This window comes from Gekko japonicus, unplaced genomic scaffold (assembly GCF_001447785.1).
Source record: "Gekko japonicus isolate JY-2015 unplaced genomic scaffold, Gekko_japonicus_V1.1 scaffold501, whole genome shotgun sequence".
NCBI lineage: Eukaryota > Metazoa > Chordata > Lepidosauria > Squamata > Gekkonidae > Gekko > Gekko japonicus.
In genome coordinates this window covers 929,628-935,129 of record NW_015175985.1, presented here as the reverse complement: position 1 = coordinate 935,129, position 5,502 = coordinate 929,628, and positions in this window count along the sequence as shown.

Below are 5,502 nucleotides of genomic sequence, written 5' to 3'. Positions count from 1 at the left end.
GACTTCACGTTCCTGGGATCCCAGATCACCGCAGACTGTGACAGCAGCCATGAAATTAAATGATGCCTGCTCCTTGGGAGGAAAGCGATGGCGAACCTAAACAGCATGATAAAAAGTAGAGACATCACCCTGCCAACAAAAGTCAAAGCAATGGTATTCCCAGTAGTCATGTATGACTGCGAGAGTTGGACTATAAGGAAGGCTGAGCGCCGAAGAATAGATTCTTTTGAACTATGGTGCTGGAGAAGACTCTTGAGAGTCCCTTGGACTGCAAGGAGATCAAATCAGTCAATCCTCAAAGAAATCAACCCTGACTGTTCCCTGGAAGGCCAGATAATGAAACTGAAACTCAAATAATATGGCCACCAAATGAGAAGGGAGCACTCACTGGAGAAGACCCTGATGCTGGGCAAGAAAAGATTGAAGGTCAAAGAAGACGGGGACGGCAAAGGATGAGATGGTTAGACAGTGTCATCGATGCAACGAACATGAAATTGAGCAAACTTCAGAGGACGGCGGAAGACAGGAAGGCCTGGCGTGATCTGATCCATGGGGTCGCGAAGAGTCGGACTCGACTGTGCGACTGAACAACAACAAAAAGTTATTTCAGCCAGCAGTTTTTTGTGCTTTGTACCCTTTTATAGCCAGCAGCCATATGTTCCCAACCCCTTCACCCTCTGTGATTGGTCTCCCTTCATATCTCTCCACCCCAGCCCTGTTCCTGTTATGTAGGACTGTCCAACCTTTTAAACTCTCCTGTTTGCTCAGGGACACTTGGAACACTTGGAACAAAAACCTCCCCAGGAATCAACAGGGATACTGGTTTCTTATCTCATTACATATGCTAACTCATTCAGTCCTCACATATGGATTCTCATACAGAGGGACTATACATCCTCTGTAATTTAATGTATTTCTATTTCAGAATAGTATATTAGAATACTGAATGTAATACAAGGAATATTGGAATATTTGGCTGACATAACACTATACCCACCTCAAAAAAGAAAAAAAAATGCTTTTAACTGACCTCCTCACTTGAGAGGAGTTAATGGAGAGTCTCAGTCTTATTTTGAGATATTTATTGCTTTACAGCTGTTGACCTTACAACCTTAGGTTGTTATTTAGTTTTGTCTTGCATATCTTAAAACATCTTCATCATGTTACATGTCAATTTGCTGTCTATAAGTTTGAACCCCTGTCTATAAGTTTGAACCTTACCTTCCTTCCAATGTATTTGAAAAGATGTATGTGTACATGTAAGCTCATACCTTGAATAAAACTTTGTTGGTCTTAAAGGTGCCACTGGATTCTAAATTTATTCTACTGCTTCAGACCAACACAGCTGACCACATGGGTCTATCTTGTCAGGTAAGTTAGTCTGAAAGATATCAACTTGACAAAGTTCACCCCAGGATCACTGACTTGAACCTGGACTTCCTACATACAAGCCTAACATAGTGCGTATTACACCAGTTAAAAAGGTTTGAAAATTCAAATCTACCTTTGTCCCACTGATATAAAAGAGCTAAGTGCTAAATTACTTGTTACTGTTTTCCAGTTGGTTATTGGAAATACATGCTAACCTTCAAAGAGAAATTCTGATTGGTAGATGCTATTTCATCATATATATCAAACTGTTCCCCAAAATTAGAAAGTCCCATGTGCTGAATTATGTTTTTGGAATGGGATGTCTGGCATGCTGTAGGTTTCACAACCAGCATCATATTTTGGGAGCCCAGTTCTAGATAGGTAGCAAAATACCATGTATGCAACAAAACAACAACAAAACCCTGTCAATAATAATTTAAATTTAGGATACAATTTATTTAAGAGAACGGTTTCTTTTGTTGGTACTTGTTTGAATGCCAACTTATTGACTATTATTAATTAATTAGTTTCCTATCAAGTTTGATATTTTAATATGGTGTATTTGTAAAATAGTGAAAAATCATTTAGCTTATACAGCTGCATACACCATATTGCTACAAATGTATAAAGTGACTCCAGTAAAAAAAATGTGCATGAACCAACCACAGTGAAGCTTCAATCTCCCTGCCTCCATTTTATTCTCACAACAATCCTATGAAGTAGGTAGGCTATGAAAGAGTGACTTCCGGTGGTGGTGGGGAGATGGAAAGCTGAAGTCAGAGTGGCAGATAAAGGTAGGTTGAAGGTTGGCTTGGAAGGTGATAGGGTTGCCAACTCTAGGTTGGGAAATTCCTAGAGATTTGAGGGGTGGAGCCTGGAGAGGGTGAGGTTTGTGAAGAGGTGGGAACTCAGACGGGTACAATGCCATAGATTCCACTCTCCAAACCAGTCATTTCCTCCTGGGGAACCATTGTTGCCAATCTCCAGGGGAGGTCTGGAGATACTCCAATTACAACTGGTGGGCTCTGTGTCATTATGTTTATTTATTTATTTTGTTAAACTTTTATCCCGCCCTCCCAGCCAAGGCTGGCTCAGGGCGGCTTACAACAGATAAAATTCCAAAATACATATAGATGATAAATACAACATTAAAATACTATGTTAAAACCAAATATAATAATAAAGTGCTAATCTTATGCATCAGTACTATTGGTCTGCATTAGATATTATAAGAAAATCCTTCAGATGTCGTAAAAGGGGGGAATTGTCTCAGGCAGTTATTAGGGGTCCAGTGGACCAGGGCTCCTCGCCAAACAATGTCAGTTGACATTCCCAGTGGTACTAGCAGTGGGGGTGGTAGTAGTGGTGGCGGCTCCAAAGGTCTGGTGGAAGAGCTCCATTTTACAGGCCTTGAGAAACTGTAAAAGGTCGCTGAGAACCCTGCTGAGGTGGCCCTCCCATGATAGCCTGTGTGATGTAGCAGTTAGTGGTTCAGAGCAGGGTCTGCCTGACCCAGGTTCTTCCTGTGGAAGCTGATTGGGTGATTTCAGACCACTCACAGACTTTCAGCCTAACTTACCTCACAGGGTTGTTGTGCAAATCAAAATGGGGAGAGGAGAATTATTTGAAATGCTTTGGTCCCCACTGTGAATAAAGACTGTATTTTTCCTAGGTAGAGGCTGCAGGGAGGGGGAGGAGATTGAAACCTGAAGTCAGTGGGGTAGATAGTGACATGTTGATGGTTGGCTGGGAAGTATCAAACTCTGTGTTTAGTTTGCCATGATTTGTAGGGGGAGGGAAATTCCAGAGGGGTGTGTGTGTGAATGGCTGAGTGTGTGAACTGCTCTGTTGTAAGTGACGTAATTCTTCTCAAGATACCTCCCTTCAACAGGGATGACCTTGAAGCCAAAGCTGTGCCTGCTTTGCTGTTTTAGATAAGGAATCCATATATTCACTGGTGGGGGGGGTGTAGATGTGTGAAAGCTAGGTGGGACATTTGTGGAGTGTGATTGGGTATATTGGAAGTAGGGGCTTCATTTGAACTGTCTATATCTTTGGATTCTCCTGACAGAACCCCAGTTGTGACACAGTACGGGTCTGGCCTGGAGTATGATTATTTCTCAATAAACAAATCACTGCCAGAGAGTGTTGTTGAGAGTAACTTTGTCCAGAAGTCTGACAGGAAGGAGATAGGGCTGCCACCTCAAGGTTGGGAAATTCCTGCAGATTTGAGGGGTGGAGTCTGGAGAGGATGGGGTTTGAGGAAGGGTGGGACTTCAGACAGGTACAATGCCATAGACTCTACCCTCCAAACCACCCATTTCCTCCTGGGAAACCACTGTTTTCAATCTCCAGGGGAGGGCTGAAGATCACTCAGAATTACAACTATTCTTTAGATGACAGAGATCAGTTCCCCTGGAGAAAACAGTAAGCTCTGTGTCATTATCAGGGGTCATTTCATAGAAAAAGAGGTGCAGGAGCTCATTAGCATAACTTATTTGCATACACCACACTCCCTGACATCACTGGAAGTGTGTCAGAAGGCAACATCCACCACTCAGGTTCCACCCAAAAATCTCCAGGTATTTCCCAACTCAGAGCTGGCGAGCCTACCTGGAAAAAAACTGCTTCAAAAGCACAAAGAAAATTTGTGGCAGGGGATCAGCTTCATAGCTGAAGAAGTGCCCAGTGACACAGTTATGAACAGAGGCTACAGTTCCCACATTTGCAGAAGTCTACAGATATGGGCAACATCCTCTTCACTTGCTACCTACATGTAATGGTTGATGAGTCAGTTTCAATGTATCTGAAAAAGAGTGCATGCACATGAAAGCTTATACCCAGTATTAAACTTCGTTGGTCTTAAAGGTGCTACTGGACACAAACTTTGTTCTATTGCTTCAGACCAACACGGCTACCCACCTGAATCTATGCAAGCCTGAATTATTCAAGAGGGCTCTTCTACACAGGCAATAGGGTTACACTGTACAAAAGACTTCACAAAGTTACTTGAACAAATTATTAGGGTAGACCCAACACCTCCTGTCCACACATGCTTAAGGTAGGATAGCAGCTCAATGTTTCATTAGCAGTGATACTTAAGAATATCTGTTCCAATGCAACAGAACAAAGTTTGAGTTCAGTTGCACCTTTAAGACCAACAAAGTTTATTCACACAAAAGCTTAGACCCAGAATTAAACTCTGTTGGTCTTAAAGGTGCCACTAGACTCAAGCTTTGTTCGGCACATTTTGTGTTTATTGACTGTTAACCTTTATTCAAGCCGGTTATAGGTAAGATTGGTATATAGATCTTCTACTTTAAAGTAATGACAAAGGAGCTATGGAGAGGAGGGGAAGCAGATGATCTATATGAAACAAAAGGCTAGCACACAAGGAAACAGCAGAACAATACTGACAACCAACTCTTGAGTCAAAATATAGCTAAACAAATGAACCCAATTATAATTGCAGAAGTTTTTAGACAGAGGGAAACTGAAACAGAGCCTCTTAAGAAAAATATATACATGTGATTGTCTGCAATCAGCTAACACAAAACTAAGTGCTTTTGCACCAAGGGACTACATCAATTTCATAGAAAAGGGCTGAATCTACACACACACCCTATTCCCCTCTGGGGCCAGGGGGGACCTGGCAACCCTAGCTACTAGCCTAGCCTACCTTGCCCACCTCTCTTCGCCTAGCTTACCTGGCACAGGGCTGTTGTTGCATGCCTAGGCTCCCTCCTGTTCCTGCTCCCGCTCCCCTCCAGCACCTGGCAGGGCCTTGGCAGCTTGGGCAGCCACAGCGCAGGCCTCACACTTGGCCTTGGGGAAGGGGTTGAGGAGGGTGGCGTGGAGGATGTGCATGGCCTTGGGCAGGTAGGGGGCAGAGGCCGGGTCACACAATGGTAGCTGGAGGCGGCTGAGCACATCTGTGTGGCCCATTGCCTTACCGGGGCAGTGGACAAGCACATATTGATACTCGGCCAAGAAGATCAACTAGCAGAGAACCCGGGGAGACAATACCTGGGGGGGTCTGGTGGTCTGGGGTGAGCAGACCCAGAAGCGCTTTGTGGTCTGTGACTACTGTAAAAGGCCAGCCGTACAGGTAATTGTGGAATTTCTTAATTC